Source organism: Hypanus sabinus, chromosome 22 (assembly GCF_030144855.1).
Source record: "Hypanus sabinus isolate sHypSab1 chromosome 22, sHypSab1.hap1, whole genome shotgun sequence".
Taxonomy (NCBI): Eukaryota; Metazoa; Chordata; class Chondrichthyes; order Myliobatiformes; family Dasyatidae; genus Hypanus; species Hypanus sabinus.
Genome location: NC_082727.1, coordinates 17867201 through 17889955, shown reverse-complemented (window position 1 = coordinate 17889955; position 22755 = coordinate 17867201). Strand labels below are relative to the sequence as shown.

General features: G+C 42.3%; 1 protein-coding gene across 2 annotated transcripts in view; it reads right to left on the bottom strand.

The window, feature by feature from the left end:
* Window positions 1–21030, bottom strand: part of r3hcc1l (R3H domain and coiled-coil containing 1-like) — a 347567-nt gene extending 326537 nt beyond the window's left edge. Inside the window, exon 1 of one of the 2 annotated variants that reach the window (XM_059947162.1) lies at window positions 20952–21030. The gene's annotated coding sequence lies outside the window, so the exon portion shown is untranslated. The remainder of the gene's footprint in view (window positions 1–20951) is intronic. The other variant, XM_059947163.1, reaches the window with a different exon arrangement.
* Window positions 21031–22755: the final 1725 nt, after the last annotated feature.

Below are 22755 nucleotides of genomic sequence, written 5' to 3'. Positions count from 1 at the left end.
TTCACAGTACTTGCCCAGATATAAAATTAATTTCCTAATTACTAAAGCCTCCCCCACAATAAAAAAGTGTGCAACACAAGGGTTAAAACCTTGATACTCTGAAAACAGTCTCCAATATTTTTCATAAAGTTCAACATATCAATACTAATAATTAAAGCTTGATGAATAAGATGTAGCACCCAGCAGTTTCTATATCCTTCACACTGTGAAACTTCCATATTCACATATCTGGTCAAAAAATGTTGCAGATTCAGATTCATTATTTACCACATGTACATAGAAATATATAATGAAACATGTTTGTTGCAATAACAAGTGTCACACATTCCAATACTAACATAGCATTCCCACAATGTGTAGATCTTATCAAGTGGCTTAATTTGCTCTAACATCCAGAGGTTAACATACAAGCCCGTCCCAACCAAATATGGGAGGGGGATGGGAACCAATATGATGGAGCTGAGGATGAGCCAGCAGGTTTACAAGTAGGGGGTGGACGTAACCTGAATGTAAGGAAGGACAAGCCAATGACTGGGTACAAATGTAGATAAAGCAAAGAGTTAAATTGTATGACAGAGGTAAAATTCAAAAGGGCACAGAATGCAGGACTGAAGGTGCATTTGGAATAAGGTGGACGAATTCTTTGCACAATTAAGAGATTGGCCAGTATGAAGTTGTGGGCATCACTGGATTGTGGTTGAAAGAAGGCCATAGTTGTGAGTTTAACATCCAATGATATACTTTGTACCAAAAGGACAAGCAGGAAGGTGTAGGCAGTGGTGTGGCTCTGTTGGTAAGAGATGGAATCTCATCTTTAGGAAGAGGTGAGTGGGTGGAGTTAAGAAACTGCAAGGGTGGAAAATCATTATGGGATTCATATATAGGTCTCCAAGTAGAAGCCAAGATTGAGATTGCAAGGGGAGCTGGAAAAGGCATGTAATAAGGGTAATGACACAATTGCAATGGGGGGACTTCGATATACAAGGGGATTGGGAAAATCAGTTTCGTGTCAGATCGCAAGAGAGGGAATTTGTTAAGTGCCTCCGAGATGCCTTTTTAGAGCAACTTGTGCTTGAGTGTATTCGGGAAAAGGCCATCTTAGATTAGATGTTGTGTAATAACCCAGATCTCATCAGTGACATTAATGTAAAGGAACCCTTAGAAGGCAGCAATCATAATATGATTGAATTTATACCGCAGTTTGAGAGAGAGAAGCATTAGTCACATAAATTAGTATCGCAATTGAATAAAAGGAATTACAGAGGCACGAGAGAGGAGCTTGCCCAGGTGGATTGGAGGAGGATACTGCCAGGGATGATGGCAGAGCAGAGATGGCTGAAGTTTCTGGGAATAGTTCACAAGGCACAAGATAGATATGTCCCACAGAAGTAGTTCTCATATGGTAGGGGTTGGCAACAGTGGCTAACAAGAAAAGTTAAGGACTCCACAGAAGCCAAGGAAGGGGCATACAAGGTAGCAAAAGTGAGTGGGAAGTTGGATGATTGGGAAGCTTTTAAAATTTAACAAAAGGCATCTAAGAAAGCTATAAGAAGGGGAAAGATGAACTATGAAGGCAATCTAACCAATAATATAAAGCAGTATACTAGAAGTTATTTCAGTTACATGAAGAGTAAAAGAGAGATGAAAGTTGATATTGGACCACTGGAAAATTATGCTGGTGAGGTAGTAAAAGGGGACAAAGAAATGGCAGATGAACTTAATAGGTCCACAATCCCTTATCCGAAATTCTGAAATCCAAAAAGCTTCGAAAACCCAAGTTTTTTTGTCAACAGCTGACGTCACTCATGTGTGATGTGGCAGAGGCTGCTAGACATCAGTTGTGGCGCTCGTACTGGTTACACGAGCATTTGCTGTTCGCTAGTATTTTGTGTTCGCTGTTGACTTTGTGTTTAATTTCACTGTGAAAATGTCAAAAAAAGCTGCAGATACCCCTATGGGTAACAATGAGAAAAAGAGAAGGAAGCATCTATCATTATCAATTACGCAGAAAGTGGAGTTATTGCAGAAGCTTGATCATGGTGTGTCTGTGCGGCATCTTACTGAAGAATATGGTGTCGGAACCACCACTGTATATGATTTAAAGAAACAGAAAGACAAGTTACTGAAGTTTTATAGTGACAGTGACGTTCTACAATAAGTCATTTACCATGTGCTTGATTCGGTTCGTTTGAAGCTGTTTATTTTTATGTTTTATTGGATGTTTTTGTTGGAAATAAAATATTTTTCTCGTTATTATTCCCTAAACAATACAGTATAACAACTACTTACATAGCATTAACATTGTATTAGGTACTATAAGTAATCTAATGATGATTTAAAGTTTACAGGAGGACGTGCGTAGGTCTTGAGCTCCACCAGGTCCTAAAGTCCACCGTACTGAGACAGGTTAAATAAGGGACTTGAGCATACATGTTTTTTGGTATCCGTGGGGGTTCCTGGAAACAATAAGGAGGGATTCTGAAATCCGAAAAATTCTGAATTCCGAAATGCAACTGGCCCCAAGGATTTTGCATAAGGGGTTGAGGACCTGTAGGTATTTTGCATCAGACTTCACTGTGCATCAGACTTCACTAGCAGTGTGCCAGAAGTCCAAGAATGTCAGAGAGGTGTGAGTGCCATTGCTAGGAAGACTAGGCAGAAAAATGGTTTGGCACAGCCAAGAAGGGCCAAAAGACCTGTTTCTGTGCTGTGATGTTCTATGGTTCTAATACAAGGAAAAAGTGCTAGGCAAACTCAAAAATCTTCAGGTGGATAAGTCACCTGGACCTGATGGACTACAAACCAGAGTCCTGAGTAGAGATAATGGATGCATTAGTCATGATCCTTCAAGAATTACTTGATTCTGGCATGGTCCCGGAGGACAGGAAAATTGCAAATGTCACTGCACTCTTTAAGAAGGGAGGAAGGCAAAAGAAACAAAACTAAAGGCCAGTTAGCCTAACCTCAGTGGTTGGGAAAGTGTTGGTCTATTATTAAGAATGAGGTTTTGGGGTACTTGGAAACTAATGATAACATAAGTCAAAGTTACCCATGGTTTCTGTAAAGGGAAATCTTGCCTGACAAATCTGTTAAGAGTTCTTCGAGGAAGTAACATTGAGTTGGATTTTCAGAAGGCATTTGATAAGGTGCCACACATGAGGCTGCTTAACAAGATAAAATTCTATAGCATTACAGGAAATATACTGGCATGGATTGTGGAATGGCTGACTGACAGCAAGTGGGAATAAAAGGGGCCTTTTCTCGTTGACTGCCGGTGGCCAGTGGTATTCCTCAGGGGTCAGTGCTGGAACTGCTACTTTTCACATTGTTTGTTAGTGATTTGGGTAATAGAATTGATAACTTTGTGGCAAAATTTGTGGATGATACAAAGATAGGTGGAGGGGGTAGATAGTGCTGAGGAAGCAATGCGATTGCAGCAGGACTTAGACAAATTGGAAGAATGGGCAAAAATGTGGCAGATGGAATACACTGTTAGGAAATGCATTTTGGTAAAAGGAACAAATGTGCAGACTATTATCTAAATGGGGAGACAGGTCAAACACCAGAGGTGCAGAGGCACTTAGGAGTCCTCAAGCAAGACTCCCAGAAGGTTAATTTATAGGTGGAGTCTGTGGTAAAGAAGGCAAATGCAATGTTGGCATTTATTTCAAGGAATCTAAAAGTGAGATTGTGCTGAGGTTTTATAAGATACTAGTCATGCCGCATGGCGTAGTGTCAACAGTTTTGGGCCCAGTATCTTGGAAAGGATGTGTTCACATTTGAGTTAAAGCAGGTGCTGTAGTAGCCTGGCAGACTGACCTCTACCTTGCTGAGGCCCAGCAACAACTCTCAAAACACCACCTCTTACTTACCCCTCGAACAGGATTCCACTGAGGACCATTGTCTCCCACACAATCACTGACCTTATTAGCTCTGGGGATCTCCCATTCACTGCCACCAACCTCATAGTTCTCACACCCCACACCTCCCATTTCTAACCCCTACCCAAGATCCACAAACCTGCTTGTCCGGGTAGCCCCATTGTTTCAGTTTGTTCTCGCCCCACTGAACTCATCTGCATACCTGGACTGTCTTATCCCCCCCGAGTTCAGTCCCTTCCTACCTACATCTGTGACACTTCACATCCTCTGCATCTTTTCAATTATTTCAATTTCCCTGGCCTCCATCATCTTATTTTCCTTATGTACGTCCAGTCCCTATACACCTCCATCCCTCATGAGGAATGTCTCAAAGCTCTCCGTTTCTTTCTGGACACCAGACCCAAACAGTCCCCCTCCACCACCACTCTCCTCTGTCAAGTGGAACGTCCTCACTCTTAATAATTTCTCTGTTGGCACCTCCCACTTCCTTCATGCATAAGATGTTGCCATAGGCACTCGCATGGGTCCCAGCTAGGCCTGCCTTTTTGTCAACTATGTGGAAAAGTCTACTCTCCAAGCCTGCACTGGTGACCACCCCCCACTTTTCCTATGCTACACTGAAGACTGCATTGGTGCTACTTCCTTCACCCATGCCAAGCTCATCGACTACATCAACTTTGTCTCCAACTTCCACACTGTCCTCAAATTTAACTGGTCCATTTCTGACACATCCCTCCCCTTTCTCGATCTCACTGTCTCTGTCTCTGGAGACACCCTACCTACTGATGTCTTATAAACCCACGGACTCATAGCTACCTATTTTCCCACCCTGTTACTTGTAAAAATGCCATCCCCTTCTCTCAATTCCTCCATCTCTGCCATATCTGCTCTCATTCTAAACCAAAGGAGATGTCCTTTTTCAAAAAAAAAATAAGGGGTCTCTTCCTCCACCATCAACACTGCTCTCAATCACATCTCCTCCATTTCACACACATCTGCTCTTACCTCATACTCCTGCCACCCTACCAGGGATAGGGATCCTCTTGTCCTCACCTATCACCCCAACAGCCTCCACATCCAGCACATAATTCTCGAAAAACAGCCATCTCCAATGGGATCTCACCACCAAGCACATCTTCTCCCACCCCCCCCCCCCATTCTGCTTTCCACAGGGATCACTCCCGACCCGACTCCCTTGTCCATTTGTCCCTCCCCACTGATCTCCCTCCTAGCACTTATCCTTGCAAGCGGAACAAGGGATACACCTGCCCGTACACTCCTCCCTCACTACCATTCAGGGCTCAAAGAAGTCCTTCCAGGTGAAGCAACACTTCACCAGTGAGTCTGTTGGGGTCATTTACTATGTCCAATGCGGCCTCCTGTATACCAGTGAGATCCGACCTAGATTGGGAGACCATTTTGCCGAGCACCCATGCTCTGAATGCCAGAAGAGGCGGGATCTCCCAGTACACCCATTTTAATTCCACTTCCCATTCCCATTCTGATATCTCAATCCACATTCAGGTTGGAGGAACAACACCTTATATTCTATCTGGGTAGCCTCCAACCCCATGGTATAAATATCTCAAACTTCCAGTAATGGCCTCCCCCCCCCCCCACTTCACCATTCCACATCCCCTTTTCCCTCTCTCACCTTATCTCCTTACCTGCCCATCGCCTCCCTCTGGTGCTCCTCCCCCTTTTTCTTTCTTCCATGGCCTTCTGTCCCCTTCTTTAGCCCTGTATCTCTTTCAACAATCAACTCCCCCCTCCTAGCTTCACCTATCACCTTGTGTTTCTCTCTCCACTCCCCCACCTTTTAAATCTACTCATCTTTTTTTCCTCCTTTCCTGCCGAAGAGTCTTGGCCCGAAACGCCGACTGTACTTTTTTCCATAGATGTTGCCTGGCCTGCTGAGTACCTCCAGCATTTTGTGTATGTTGAATGTTGAAAGGACTAGATAGGGTGGATGTGGAGAGGATGTTTCCTATGGTGGGGGTATCCAGAACTAGAGAGAACAACTTCAAAATTGAGGGGTGATCTTTTAGAACAAAATGGGAATTTTTAGCCAAGGAGTAGTGAATCTGTGGAATGCTCTACCACAGAAGACAGTGGAGGCCAAGTCCGTTGAGTATATTTAAGGTGGAAGTTGATCATTTTCTGATTGGTCAGGGCATCAAAGGATATGGCGAAAAGGCAGGTGTAAGGGATTGAGTGGTTTCTGAGATCAGCCATGATGGCAGACTTGATAGACTGAATGGCCTAATTCTGCTCCTATGTCTTATGGTCTTGCCAAAAGTTAACATACAAGTCCGTCCCAACCTACCTAAAACCTAAAATTATCACACAAGCCTGTCCAATCTACCAAAAGTTAATATACAAGCCTGTCCCAACCTAACCAAAGTTAACATCCGAGCCCATCCTAAACCTACTTAAGTTAACATACGTCTGTGCCAATATACCTAAAGTTAACATTAAAGCCCCTTCCAACATTGCTAAAGTTAACATACAAGCCTGCCCCAATCTACCGTAAGTCATTTATGTTAATTATCTTGTCCTTCAAAGAAGGACCCTCTAAATTTTCCCTAATCATCTTTTTCAATGCCTTTCCCTATGGCTGACTCATATAACTGTGAATTTTATGACATTGAATTCTACATATTGGGTTCAAATCAATGAACACTTTGACATAATGTATTTCACATCTTTTCTCAAGCTTTCCCATGCTCTGATATGTACAGGAATGTTACACAAAGTTCACTGGTACAATGCAAATCTCGCTGCAGGCGATACTCTACTAACAATACTCAAGTTTTTCCAGAATACCCACCTTACCCAGATACAAAACTAATTCAGCAAGATACTTATTTTAAACAAAGGATTGAAAATTTATTGCAGCTTAGAAGTGATCCATTGCAAACACAAACTATTAATATTGTGTTACAATTATAGCTCCCTCTGAATCCATATTTATCCACGGATGAGATCCAATCAATCCATCCAGAGAACAAATGCATTGAAACACTTCATTAACAGCAGAGACACAAGATCAAGCATACTATGCACCTACCATATACTTGCTATTGCTAAAATGCAGTTCCCAACTCCATTTTCATCTGTTCCAAGCAGGCACAATTCAATCTGTTCTTCAAGCCGTCCAAGAACTGTTTATTCTTTCTGATCACTCAGTATACAAACATCAGAAAAAGACTATTCTATCCCTTGAGCCTGCTCTGCTAATATGATTGTAACCTCAACTGCAAATTCTCATCCATAAGACATAGGAATAGAATTGTGTCTTTCAGCCCATTGAGTCTGTGGCTGTAATACAGAGAATCTAGCTGATTTGCAGCAACTGGATCTCAGCCTAACACTTAACTCCATAAAACATAGGAGCAGAATTAGGCCATTCAGCCCATCAAGCCTGCTCATTATTCATCATAGCTGACTTATTAATCCTCTCAAGCCCATTCTCATGCCTCTTCCCTGTAACCTTTGAAGCCCTAACTAATCAAGACTTATAAATCTCTGCTTTAAATATACCCAATGACTTAGACTGTAATCTTTTCACCTGCAGTAATCTGCACTAATCTTTCAGTTCCTTGCTTATCAACTATCCATTAAACTCAACCTTTAAAATATTCAAATACTGCTTCCATTCCTTTTGAAGAAAATTCCAGTGACTAATGGCCAGCAAAAGAATTTCAGCTCCCTTCACTACTTTCGTATTCAATTTTCCACAGCAATAAACAAAACAGTAAACTGAAATGTGATAGAGGCATCTTGAAACATATCAATCCTCTGGTGACGTTGTCACCCTTGAAGATTTCAATTTTGAGACAGTTCCTTTCATGTATTCACTTGCTCTACTGCATTTCAGAGCTGATGCAGAGTGAAGACCACATTTCAACTTAAATTTACATATAAAGAGCAATGAGCAGGAAGAAGAGCAAGGGAGGTACATGATAAGAATAGAAAATGCTAGAAAGACTCAGCAGGTCAGGCTACATCTGTAGGAAAGCAAAATGGAGCAAATTCTTCACCAATCTCCAGACCCTAGGAGTCAACACTTCCCTCTGCAAATGGATCCCTGACTTCATGACCAGGTGAGAGTCTTCGTCAGTCAGAGTTACACATGGATATTATGTCCTAGTTGTCTAGATATGCAAGCCTGGGCAGTATGATATGGAGAGCCAGCTGTTGTCCATGTAACAAGTCCTAGTTCTCCACGCATCTAATGAACCCAAAGAAACTTCAAAGACTGATAGAGTTTGGTACCAGCAGCATCACAGGAGTTGCCAGTCAACATTGAACTCAATGTAGGGCTGCCTTAGGGACTCCAGCTCTGAGCTTTTTCCCCTCGGGGTTTATGAGTGGGTATGGCCACAAGGCAGCTGAAGTTTAAGATCTAAGTTTTCCTTCTAGACGAGATGCCAACCATGGCCAACGAGTCCCATCTTCCCAACCAACAGTCTACTATTAGTATGGATAGGCAGCTTCATATCTGTCCATCAAAAGAATCGGAAGCTGACCTCCGTGATGTCCCAAGCTGAGTCCACAGACCTCTGCAGTTCCATGTAGTCATAGGCAGAGCAATTACCATACCAAACTGTGATGGATGCAAATAAGATGCTGACTATGGCGCATTGATAAAAATTGGAGAGAGTCAAAGAAGACATGCCAAGCATAGCCTTCTGAGGAAGCAGAGGTCCTGGTGACCTTTCTTGGCCATGGTTGGACCAGGATAGGCTGTTGATGTTCACTCCTAGGAACTGGAAACTCTCAACCTCAACAACATTGATGCAAACAGGAGCAAGTACATCACTCCCTTTCCTGAAGTCAATGACCAGCTATTTCATTTTTCTGAAAATGGGGAAAGATTGTTGTCATGGATGCCATGATTATCTCCTTCCTATATTTCCTGTGTCTCTATCTCCTTCCTGCACTCAGAACCACCACTATTTGAGACATGACATCATCTGCAAACTCGTAGATGGAATTAGAGCAAAATCAGGCCACGCAGTCCTGACTAAATAGGGTGTAGAGTAAGGAGTCTTGTGTGGCAATAGTGTTGAGAATAATTACAGCAGAAATACTTCTGCCTATGCTTACTGATTGTGGTCTGCTGGTCAGGAAGCCAAGGATCCAACTGCAAAGAGAGGTATCAAGTTCCAGGTGTTTGAGTTTAGAGATGAGCTCGCTTGGAATTATTGTATTGAAGGCAGAGCTGTAGTCAATAAACAAGGTTCAAATGCTCCAGAGATGAGTGTAGGGACAGGGAGATGTCATCTGCAGTAGACCTATTTCAGTGATGAGCAAATTGCATGGATCAAGGTTGTCTGGGAGGCTGTATTTGATACATGCTATGACCAAGGTACTTCATTATTGGGGATGTCAGAGCCATTGAGCTGTAATACATTATCTTGATTTTCATAGGTACCAGAAAGATAGTGGTCTTCTTAAAGTAGATTGGAACTTCAGACTGAAGCAAGAAGAAGTCAAAAATGACTGCAGGTACCCCTGCCAGCAGCTGCATAGAATGCAAGGACAGGGGCAGGCTCATCATCTCAGCCAGATGCCCTCCATGGGTATGTTCACTCTCCGAAGTCTGATTTTGCTTCTGCAATGATGATTGTGAGTTCAGATGCATTGGAGATTGTTCAAGTAAGTGGTGACTTCCCAATTCCATTTCCGTTCTAAATGTGTTATGCTCATCGCAGAGGGATGCATTTGTTTAGTAGCCCATTATAACATGTAAGCCCTGACACAAATAATGGCTGGGCTGGGACTCTATTTTTGGACTGACATTATCTCTTGTCATCCCTGATAACTTTACAGAGATCATATCTTGATTTCTTCTGGAAAAAAAAGGGGGCACCTGATTTGAACAGTATCGTTTGGACTTTAATATCTACTAGTTAAGCCATGGTTTACAGTTTGGAAACACCCAATCACTGTCCTCTTTGGACAACACACTTGTTGATGAAGTAGGTGACTGTGGTGACATACTCATTTCAGCTAAATACTGAATCTTTGAACATGGACCAGTCTACTGATTCAGAGCTCAGCTGCTTCCTCAGACCAACACTGTACAGTTTTCTATGAGCTCTATGTTATTTTTGCTTATTTTAAAGTTAACAGGCCCTACCAGCCCAACAAACCCATGCTGTCCAATTACAACTATGTGATCCATTAACCCACTAACCTGTACATCTTTGAGACGTGGGAGAAAACTGAAGCATCTGGAGGAGATTCACACAGTCACAGTCACAAAGTCTTTTCAGACAGTGATGGGAATTGAACCTGGGTCATTGGCACAATAATAGTGTTATGCTAATCGTGACACTTACAGTGCCAACTCATACAATTTATGCTCTACATTAACTTTGAGTGTAAAAACCTTTAATTTCTTAATCATTTTGTTAAGCTATGAACCAACTCAAAGTTATCCTGTAGAGTCACTACCACCTTGTAGAGAACACACACATTTTGCCATCATTGGTAACTTTGCCACTTCTTCAAATGATTGCAAAATGTTTATCAAGCACAACCTCTTCTCATGAGCAAATGTTAGCTTACCATTATTGCTTTGCTCTGCCAAGTAGTTCAGAATTTATAACCATTTTCAGTATTTTCTGCCTCTATGCACATCAAACTAATACCATTCCAACCCCCAAGCTTTTCCATTTTATTAGAATATTAAATGTTTTCAAACGCTGCAGCTCCACCCTACACCTAATGAGCTGTGAATAATTTCTGCCGCTAATTTTAACCATATTGTTAGTACTTGTTATAGTGCTTTATAAATGCAGAGAACTATGAATGGAGCTTTGGTGCAGCTAACCACACAAGTCTCTGCCAACAACCAGGTGCACAGGACAGCTATCATCTGTTACTACTCATTTAGTCGTAGCCATTGAACCCTCTGCAAATCACTTCATGGCCCCAAATCCTCATCTCCAGACACACTGAGATCTGTCACTCTCCCTATCTTAGTTCGAGTCTGTAAGCTCTCCTCATTGTTGTCGTGCTGTCAATTTCAAGTTTTAACTGCATCACAATTATTTCTGAACTCCTCTGCTTGTTCAATGCAGAGAGATGAGTAACAATTTCTTAAAAATAAACAATAATTATCTTTGGTCCTGGCATCAATGGGGAACAATGAATACAGGGGTGGTGGTGATGGTGTGGAGGGAGGTTAAGCTGATTTTATAAAAGCTTGAGCAGACCTCAGTTCTAGACACCAGGCTGTAGGAAGGTTGGGATAGCACTGGAGAGGGTGCAGAGAAGGTTCACCAGGATGTTGCCTGGGAAGAAGTAGTTATGAGGAGAGGCTGTAAAAGCAGGGTTTGGAGTGGAGGAGGTTAAAAGAGAACATGACTGAGGTATAGAAAACACTGGTCCTGCTGAAGGGTCTCTGCGTGAAACATCGACTGCTCTTCCATAGATGCTGCCCAGCCTGCTGAATTCCCCAGTTGTGTAGCACACAAACAATTGTACTTTTTCTCATATACTATTCAAAACAATCACAGTCTAGGTTCAAAAAAGTAAGTGACCCTCTGGGGTAATGCCTTCTGCAAAAGCTATTTGGAGCCAGGTGTTCCCATCAATGAGATGAGATTGGAGGTGTGGGTTGTAGAGGTGCCCTGCCCTATAGAAAAGATGCACAGAGTCAGGTTACTGACAGAACCAGCTCTTCTCGAAAAATATCCGTTTATGTGCATCATGTCGCAATCAAAACTTTGTAGAGATGCATGAAGCTGGCAAAGGCTACAAAAGCATTTCTGAAGACCTGAGTGTTCATCAGTCCACAGTAAGAGAAATTGTCTACAAATGGAGGAAATTCAGAACTGTTACTACTCTCCTTAGGAGTGGGTGTCCTGCAAAGATCACACCAAGAGCACAAGGTGCAATGTTGAAGGTGGTGAAAAAGAATTCAAAATTAACAGCAAAATACCTGCAGAAATCTCTGAAATTTGCTGAAGTCTCTGTTCCTGTGCCTACTATAAGAAAAACACTGAAAAAGAATGCTGTTCATGGAAGGACAGCACTGCTTTCCAAAAAAAAACTGTTGCTGCACATCTCAATTTTTTAAAAGAACACCTGGATGTTCCAAAATGCTTCTGGGTCAATGTTCTATGGACAGATGAGACAAAAATTGAACTGTTTGGCAGAAATGTATACCACTATGTTTGGAGGAAAAAGGGCACTACACACCAATACAAAAACCTCATGCCAGCTGTGAAGCATGGTGGAAGGAGCATCATGGTTTGCGGCTGCTTTGCTGCTTCAAGACCTAGACACCTTGCAATCTTTGAGGGAATAATGAATTCAAAATTGTATCAAGATATTTTACAAGAAAATATCAGGATAGCGGTCTGTCTCCTGAAGCTTAACAGAAGTTGAATAATGCAACAAGACAATGATCTGAAAGACAAGAGTTAAATAAACAACAGTGTTTTGGAATGGCCAAGTCAGAGTCCAGACCTTAACCCAATTGAGATGCTGTGGCATGACCTGAAGAGAGCTGTTCATGCAAGGTATCCCAGAAATATTGGTGAACGGAAACAGTTTTGTATGGAGGAATGGCCTAAAATTCCTCCTCGTCTTTGTGCAAGTCTGATCAGCAGCTACAGGAAACGTTTGGTGAAGGAGGTGTACTACTTAGCAAATACAAGGGTTCACATACTTTTTCCAGCCTAGACTGTGAATGATTAAACATTGTGTTCAATAAAGGTATGAAAAGTACAACTGTTTGTGTGTTATTAGTTTAGGCAGATTGTGCTCGTCTATTATTGTGACTTAGATGAAGATCAGACCAAATTTTATGAGTAATTAATGCAGAAAACCAGGTAATTGCAAAGGATTCACAAACTTTTTCTTGCAATGGTAGATGAAATTAGAGGACATGGGTTCAAGAAAAGGAGGTAAAGATTTAGAGAGGAACCTTCTTTTCACCAAGGAAGTATCTGATACCCTGGGAACATTGCCTGAGATAGCAATTAAAGCTGGGTCACTGAAAGCATTTAAAAAGTGACCAGATGAACACTTGAACATAGGGCAATAGGTGAAATGCTGGGTGAAGGGGTTAATACAGAAGGGTACCCATTGTTTGGCATGGATGAGTTGGACTGAATGGCTTGATCTCCATGCTGCTTACCATGAACTCTGGTCCTTCATCAACAATTCCCTTCTCCTCTGTGATTATCATGGGTTGAACCAGAAGGCTTGCAGTCTCAGTATTACTTGACCTCGAGGTAAGCTTCTGACTCCGTATCCTATAATCATATGGATTATCTACTTTCATCTCTGTAACACCACACGATTCCATCCCTTCTCAGTTTATCTGCTGCTGAAACCCATGTTCATGTTTAGCTTTCTCCAGGCGTGGTTATTCCATTTGTCGTTAGAATTCGAATTAGGTTTAAAATCTCTGGCATATGTCATGAAATTTGTTGTTTTGCAGCAGCAGTACATTGCAATACACAATAATTTAAAAATATTAATTACTATATAATTAAATTAGTAGTACAAAAAAAGAGAAAAAGCAATGGTGAGGATTCATTAAGAATCATGATGGCAGAGAGGAAAAAGCTGTTCCTGACACAATAAATGTGTGTCTTACAGAAGGGGCGGCTGGGGAAAAGCAGGCACGTTTTCATCCCTCATCAACAAAAGTGGTTTCAGCACAGGCATCATGGGCTGAAGGCTCTGTTCCTGTGCTGCACTACTCTATGTTCTGTAACCCAAGGGAACAATAACTTTGAGGTTCTGTTAAAAAGAGGAAAGAAGAGTGCCTGAGGAGAAAGAACCATTTAAAATGTTAACTAGAAACAGAGAATACTGGAAGTCCTCAGGCAAAAGCCAAGGGAACAATCTCCAATCCTGGTATCAGGTAGCTTTGGGACAGTTGCAAAAGGAGTGAAATCCTCACAGTAGGAAACTGGACTGCCAGAGGAGGGAATCGCAGAGGTTAAGGGAGAGAACTCAGAGACTATGGGAACTTTCAAATAACCAATTTAAGTTGAAAAACATTGTTCAGAAGTTTGATTCTAAAAAGGCCCTATTTCCCAGGAAGAGAGGAGTAAACAAGCCAGAACTAAATCATTTTGATTTCATGTTTTAAGTGAATATGGATAAAGTTCTATCATCAGTTTATTGAAAGTGGCCACTGGGGTGTCTATGTTAAGTGCATGCAGTAGCAAACACACAGTAAATGAATTCCTATAAAATGCCAAAGGCTGAAGAGAAATGCATACTGTGAAAGAGAATCAAACATAAGCAAACATTAATTGATTGTTACTTCTTTTCACAAGTCTGATCCATTCCAATTTTCTCATGAACCATTCTTTATGCATGAGTAGTGAATGCTACAAAGTTGTGAAGCTGGAACCACCATGGTTAATGCCATCCACACAAGTACCATTTCCGACATTAATAGTATCAGAATCTAGAATTTGTCCTGCCTTTCATCCATTTGTTAAGGTAATGAAACCAAACCCTGAGTACCATAGTTTCATAACAAACAGTAAGACTAATGCGATCACCCAAGTGGAGTATGATGTTCTCCTAATGAGTTATTCCCTTAACGGAGAATGCCGGTGCGTGATAATGTTTAATGTGTTAAGGCTAATGCACATGGTCCTTGACAGATCATGGTCAGGTTCTGATGGCATGGTGCAAGAAGAGTGGGAACTTTTCACTGCTGCAGCCTTCCTCCACCTTCACTGCCGTTGTGATGAGTCATCATCTTCCTCCACTGAAGGTTGGTTTGCTCTTTGTCTGAAACTTCCCCGACCTTACCGCCACAGGTGAACCTACCAGTGCTTTGCTCCAGACGACGTTGTTTGCGGGATCTCAGGAGCTTACAAGCCTCTCCACCCCAAAGCTGTGGGGACAGGAAAAAAGAACTGGGTGTTTCCTTACTTCTGTCACCTAGTGCCACAGTGAATTGTGCACTCACCATCTGAATCAGGACTGAATACATGCTCTGAAAGTGAAGTCTGGTTTCAGAGATGAGCTTTTAGCTACTGGATACAGTCTGGACTATGCAATTAAATTCGCTTAACTTTTAATTTTCACTCACACATACTTCTTAACTAAAGCTGGAAGCATTAGATAAAAGCAATCGCCCTAAAACTCAACAAAAGAAAGCAACTCAATCTATCAAGACTCTCTCAACGAGGTCCTCAGAATTTGCAAATAAGACACTCAAGGCTGTCATCAAATTATCTGAACCTAAAGTAGCATAATATTTGCAGAGTTTGCCATTGTCATGGTGTGAAAACTGGTTGCATCACCGACTGGTATGGGGGTGGGTGGCTACTGCACAGGATTGCAACAAGCTGCAGACATTTGTAAAATTAGTCTGCTCCATCATAGGCACTAGCCTCTGTAGTATCCAGGATATCTTCAAGGATCGATGCCCCAAAAAGGCAGCGTCTATCATTAAAGACCCTCACCATCCAAGGCATGCCCTCTTCTCATTGTTACCATCAGGAAGGAGGTACAGAAGCCTGAAGACAGACACTCATGATTCAGGAACTGCTTCTTCTTGCCCGCCATCGAATTTCTGAACGGACACTGAACCCATGAACATTACCTCATGACCTGTTTTTCTTATTTCTGTTCTTGCACTACTTATTTAACTATTGAATATACATACACTTACCATAATTAACAGTTTGTTTTCTATATTATCATATATTGCAATGTACTGCTGCCACAAAGTTAACAAATTTCATGACATAAGCCAATGATATTAAACCTGATTCTGATTCTGAAGTGAAACAGATCAATGAAAGGATTCTAATGATGTGGCAGATACGAAGACGACAGCAGAATAAAATGATCAGATAAAGAGCATTTTCTCTGTGTTAACTTGAGCTTCAGCTAGGTATTGGTTTAGAGCAGGAGTTCCCAAGCTGGGTTCCATGGACCCCTCGGTTAACTATATTGGCCCATGGCATAAAAAAGGTTGTGAACCCCTGGTGACAGTGCAAGATTATGTATCAAGACTTATTATTAGATACTTGCATTGGAACCTTACAAATACAATCATCTACACTTTGCAGGAAAGGAACAACCTCCAAGCACATCATTTACCAAAAAAACCTCAATAGAAAGCCAGTTATTTAAGGATGTGACCTTCTGCCTGAAATCCATATCAGGAGATTTTAGTTCAGTGTTTTCCAGCTGCCACTTATATTATAACTTTATCACTTCATCAATTTGGAATCAAATGTCCTCCCACTCACAGAAATCTTTTGCAAAGGATGTCCGCTACTATTAATGCACAGATTTGAAATAATATTTAGCTACACCAATTCAAAAAAAAATCATTCTCACCCTAAACCACAATATTTAAACCCCACAATGAATGAGTTACTATATCTGAGTTTGAGAAGATTCAGTTCGTCACCAAAGAATCTTACAAATTTCTAGAATGGTGAAGTATGTTGAAGTGCATTTTGACTGGTTGCATCACTGCCTGGTATGAAGGCTCCAATGCATAGGATTGCAAGAGGCTGCAAAGTTTCAGCCATCTCATCACAGGCACATCATTCCCACCACTGAGTTGGCTCCTCAAGAAGACAGCAACCAACGTTATGTACACTCAATATCCAGTAAATGCCCTCTGAAAAGATTAGCTTTATTTGTTGCATATATTGAAACAGGGTGAAATGCATCATTTTGCTTCAAATCAAATCAGCGAGGATTGTACCAAGCAGCCTGCAAGTATTGCCACACTTCTGTCATCAACGTAGCTCGCCCACAACTCACAAAACCCCAAGCAGTAATTTGTGGCACTGTGAAGAAATGTGCTAACTGATATGCTACCGTGCTGCCTCTTCTCATTACTATCATCAGGGAGGACATACAGCCGCTTGGAGACTCAGTTATGATTCAGGACCACCAGCAGATTTCTGAACGGTCCATGAACACCAGTAATGCCTTTGCGTTGTACTGCTGGCTCAAAATATCAAATTTCACATCATACAAGTCTGTAACAATAAATCTGATTCTGACATTCACATCCTTTAGAAAGAGTAGATGATTAGATATACGGCACTTATTTCCAAATGACCTACACACTGCAGTGTGGTCAAATCACACAAAAATCTGAATCTCTTGCAAATACAACTCAGGTGGCTTGGGCTAAAGGACAGGTTTCTATCTTCTATGACTTTGCTATATATCCTTTGGCTTGTTCTCGAAATATGGCTCAGCTGGATTCCAACTCCAGCTGTTACTTACCTTATGGAGGTGGTTCAAATTTTAATTAACATGAAGATTGACCAAATGCTCCTGTTCAATGGATGCATTTTGACCCTAAAGCCAAGTTCCCTATTTCTGTATAGGAAATTCACTGAAACATTTGGCAAAGATGGAATAATATTCAAGCCTTGTCTAACAGTGCCGCCACATATCCAACAATGTGTTAACTATCAAACTGTGAATATTGATACAAGCTTTGTTGCCTTCAGTACCTGAATTCAGTGAATAGAACACAAACCAGCTCCTTAGACACTTTCCAGAACACAGGAGTCTGTGGAATAATAATCTCATATTTTCCTACCCCAATAACAAGCATTATAAATTCAGAATTTGTATAGTCAGTGATGGGAACAGTGTTTATATTCACATACACCGAGATAAATTTGTAGTGCAGAAGCACCTTCAGTTTAACATACACGCAAAATGATTCCTGCTTAGCAACAAATGGAAGTGTAATTTCAAAGTTAACTGCACCAGTGGTCCAGATAGACTGACTAGAAACCAATTATTGTTGCCGTGTGAATGCATTCTAAAATGGGAAATAATGGTTGGTCTGAATGTATCCCAAGGTAAGAAAGCAACAGAAACAGCATGGGCAAAATAGGCTGTATATGTTTATCTGTGATGAAAACATCATGATTCACTGATTGAAATGCATTCTATAATAAAGTGGCTACAGTGCACTGCAAATTCATGCCACGTTAAATCAGATTCCCTTTAAAATCCACAAGTCCTCTAATTATAAGGAAGGATCATTTAACTCCAATGGCCTTAATAACTTGTGTATAACCTGACAATAACAGACCAGGTAATTCCATTTCATCTCACAGGAAATCAGCAAAAGAAAATCTGGTCTCATACGAATAAAACTTTAACTCTATCCTCTCTCCTTTCAGACAAATGTGTAAGTTGATAAACAGTTACAACAATAACATATATCATCACTCTCAAACAAGTCAGCTATTTTGTGTAGTTATAATCAAACACAAACATAATGAAAATTACACCTGCATTTTTCATTCATTATATCAGACTGTTAGACTAAAACCACTGTTTGCTTTTGCTTGTTATCAAGTCTATTCAGAATCCTACTTTAGACAAATATGCTTTGAATTCAGGATATACAGTTATTGTTCTATATTCTTAGCATAAATCATACAAATTGCTCTCCCTGGTATTTTCCTATAATAAAATAGTCTCTTCATACTCAACACTGGTCTGTAAAGATAAAATTTATCATACTGCAGGCTGCATTTTCGCAGGATCTGACACACATGCAACTGAAACAACAACAACAAAGGAGATGAAAAAAACTCAGGAAAACTGTAAAGGCAAAAATATAGAGTCAGGAAATAATACTGGATATACAGAGCAAGTCCATCAGGCTGCAATGAATGTTTCAGAGATCCTTTATCTGCCTCTTTAAACACAACAATATTTCTTCACGGCTGTCTACAGAAAAATTTTGCATGCTCAAGCAATTTCGATGGTAAACTGATGGCTCTGTCCTGTATAACCAAGTTTCCAATTCTTACACAGCTAAGAGACTACATCTTTAACCTAGGGCCAAGCTCATTTTTGACATTTCCAGATGTGCCAACAAACCTCAGTGGCTTAGGGTACATTAGTCTACCAGATATCACCCGATCCCTATACCTATGCTTTTGCATCCCACACAAACACACAGAAATAGGCTATTCGGCCCCATCTTTTACTGCAGGACCATTGATACTCTAACCACATCTCTCTTGATTCCCTTAACATCACACCAATCTCCTAGATCTCACAAAGTCAGATCTAAAAACACTTATTTCCTCCTCGGAGACACTGTGCTCCAGCCTCCCCAATTCAGGACAACTGACTCACGAGATCTCCTCCCCCCCCCCCCCACCCTCATCTATATGAGGGGTATAGATAGGGTAAATGCAAGCAGGTTTTTCCACTGAGGTTGGGTGAGACTAGAACTAGAAGTTATAGGTTGAGGGTGAAAGATTAAATAATTAAAGAGATCCTGAAGGGAAACTTCTTCACAGAGGATGGTGCAACTGTGTGGACAAGCTGCCAACAGAAGAGATGGATGCAACATTTAAGAGAAGTTTGGATACATACACGGATGACAGGAGTATGGGGGGCTGTGGTCCAGGTGCAGGTCAATGGGATCAGGCAAAATAATAGTTTAGCATGGACTAGACGGACAAAAGGCTCTGCTTCTGTGCTGTCATGCACTGTGAGATCAGATGGACATTTGGGCAGAACATTGGCTGATGAAATTGTATCCCAACAGTGCAAGGTGATGCAAATAGTTGGGGGGGGGGGGTTAGTAAATGGTTGAGCACAAAGAAATGTTAATGAGACACCAAAGGATCCAAGTCAATAGTTCCCTGAAAATGGGAATGCAGGTAGAAGTGGCAAACCATCGGTCAGGTTACAGAACACAAGAGTTGGGAGGTCATGGTACAAATTTACAACTTTAAGCTGAACCAGAAGTCATGTGTAACACACAATGCTGGAGGAACTCATAGGTTGGGCAGCATCTATGGAGAGGAATAAACAATCGACATTTCAGGCCAAGACTCTTCATCAGGGCTGGAAAGGAAGGGGGCAGAAACCAGAATAAGGTGGGTGGGAAGGGAAAGAGTACAAACTGGCAGGTATTAAGTGAGATCAGGTGAGGGGGGAGGTGAAAAAGTAAGGTGAACTTCAAGGTGATAGATGAAAGATGCTGAAGGAGGAATGTGATAGGAGAGGACAATGGACCATAGGAGAAAGGTAAGGAGGAGGGGCACCAGAGGGAGGTGATGGGTAGGTGAGGAGAAGAACTGGGGAGAGGAGCCAGAATGGAAAAATCAGTTCAGTTAGTGCCAGTAATGCAACTTTAAGCTGGGCTGCCCACTGCCATAAGAAATCAAAAGAAGAAGAAACAGGAAGAGGAATGGAAGAAAAGAGAATGGGGAGCAGGGAGAGATTGCATGATGTTACTCCTCCAACCTGAGAACAGCTTCATCAAGGTAGCAGAGGCCATGGGTATAGAAGGATGGTAGTAATGCAGGAAATTGAGATTAGCGTAGATGGCAAAAAGTCAGCATGGATGTAGTGGACGCAGGTTGTACCACTCACTGTCTCTGTGACATCTTTCCTGTGTTAAAGTTGCTACTGGTATTGATGACTCATTGCCCTACCGTGACCCGAGTCCTGTCCCCAACCCTAGGCCTCGCATCAGTCAGGTGGGCCCCAGACACATATATGGCCCAGAGCCTCCTTGACCCCTGGAACTCTGATCCATTACACCTAGGTACCCAGGTAAACCCTGCATCACTGAACTTCGTGGCTTCCTTTGTTTGTTTCTGACTCTCTACCCCACACTGACGCTCAACTATTGCAGCCTGACCTCACACATTAACTGGTATCCTTACTGCCTTGGGACCCCATCAACACTTGTTCTGAGTGGCCGGTCGTCCCTTCACAGCCAGCACAACCCTCACTCCCATCGAAGGGCCCTGCTATCCCACTGCTTGCCCTCGAAACATCTCACTGACCACTTTACCCCTCAGGTCACAGCCCTTTCTCCAAGTGCACCTGACCTTATCCTGCTTCCCTCCTCTCTCTGTGACCCCGTCTAACCCTCCCACCTTTCCGTGACCGCGTCAGGACCCAAACTTCAACCCCATTAACCCTACCCGCTCAACCCAACCCCGGTTCTCCAAAACATCACCGTACGCTGGCACTCTGGAACCCCGGTCCCTCTCCTAACAGCTGGACCACACTGCACTCGGTCCCCCAGCCCAAATTTACCTCCCGGTTCAGGCCGCAGCCTCTCGTCTCCAAGCAGCAGCTACAGCAATTCGCGCACGGCCTGACGTCACCGCGCCCCCTACGGAAGACTTGCAGGGTTGACATCACGGCGCCGCGCGTAGCAAGGCCGCGGAATGTTGGGAGTTGTAGTTCAGCGTGCCCCCCTCTGACAGGTGCCAAGCATCTATTCTCCCACTTGCAATTGTGGTGGCTTATCCTCAATCTCAGGCTCCTCAACGTCAATAACCACCTCTGAGGTGCAATAGACTTCTAGTATATGATAACAGTGACCTTTCAGCCCACAGAGTTCGCTCAGCCTTGCAACCACACAATTACATTAATCTCATATTTCATTCCGCCAAATTCCCATCAACTTCCCCCAGATTCTACCCCTTGGCCACACAATTTGCAATGGACTCACTTTCGAGTGTGTGAAGAGAAAGAGGATAAGACGTGAAAGAGTAAGACCTATCAAGTGTGACAGTGGGAAAGTGTGTATGGAACCGGAGGAAATAGCAGAGGAAATACTTCAGTATTCACTACGGAGAAGGATCTTGGTGATTGTAGTGATGACTTGCAGCAGACTGAAAAGCTTGAGCATGTAGATATTAAGAAAGATGATGTGCTGGATCTTTTGGAAAGCATCAAGTTGGATAAGTCGCCAAGACTGGATGAAATATACCCCAGGCTACTGTAGGAGGCAAGGGAGGAGATTGCTGAGCCTCTGGCGATGATCTTTGCATCAGCAACAGGGACAGGAGAGGTTCTGGAGGATTGGAGGTTTGTGAATGTTGTTCCCTTATTCAAAAAAGGGAGATAGCCCAGGAAATTGTAGACCAGTGAGTCTTACCTCAGTGGTTGGTAAGTTGATGGAGAAGATCCTGAAAGGTAGGACTTATGAACATTTGGAGAGGTATAATATGATTAGGAGTAGTCAGCATAGCTCTGTAAAGGGCAGATCATGCCTTACAAGTCTGATTGAATTTTTTGTGGATGTGACTAAACACATTGATGAAGGAAGAGTAGTAGATGTAATGTATATGGAAGGCATTTGATAAGATACCCCGTGCAAGGTTTACTGAGAAAGTAAGGAAGCATGGGATCTAAGGGGACATTGCTTTGTGGATCCAGAACTGGCTTGCCCACAGAAGGCAAAGAGTGGTTGTAGATGGGTCATATTCTGCATGGAGATCAGTCACCAGTGGTGTGCCTCAGGGATCTGTTCTGGGACCCCTACTCTTTGTGATTTTTCTAAATGACCTGGATGAGGAAGTGGAGGGATGAGTTAGTAAATTTGCTGATGACACAAAGGTTGGGGGTGATGTGGATAGTGTGGAGGGCTGTCAGAGGTTACAGCGGGACAACGAAAGGATGCAAAACTGGGCTGCAAAGTGGCAGATGGAGTTCAACCCAGATAAGTGTGAAGTGGTTCATTTTGGTAGGTCAAATATGATGGCAGAATATACTATTAATGGTAAGACTCTTGGCAGTGTGGAGGATCAGAGGGATCTTGTGGTCCGAGTCTATAAGATGCTCAAAGCAGCTGCGCAGGTTGACTCTGGGGTTAAGAAGGCATACGGGGTATTAGCCATCAATCGTGGAATTGAATTTAGGAGGAGAGAGGTAATGTTGCAGCTATATGGGACCCTGGTCAGACCTCACTTGGAGCACTGTGCTCAGTTCTGGTCGTCTCACTACTGGAAGGATGTGGAAACCATAGAAAGGGTGCAGAGGAGATTTACAAGGATGTTGCCTGGATTGGGGAGCATGCCTTATGAGAATAGGTTGAGTGAATGGCCTTTTA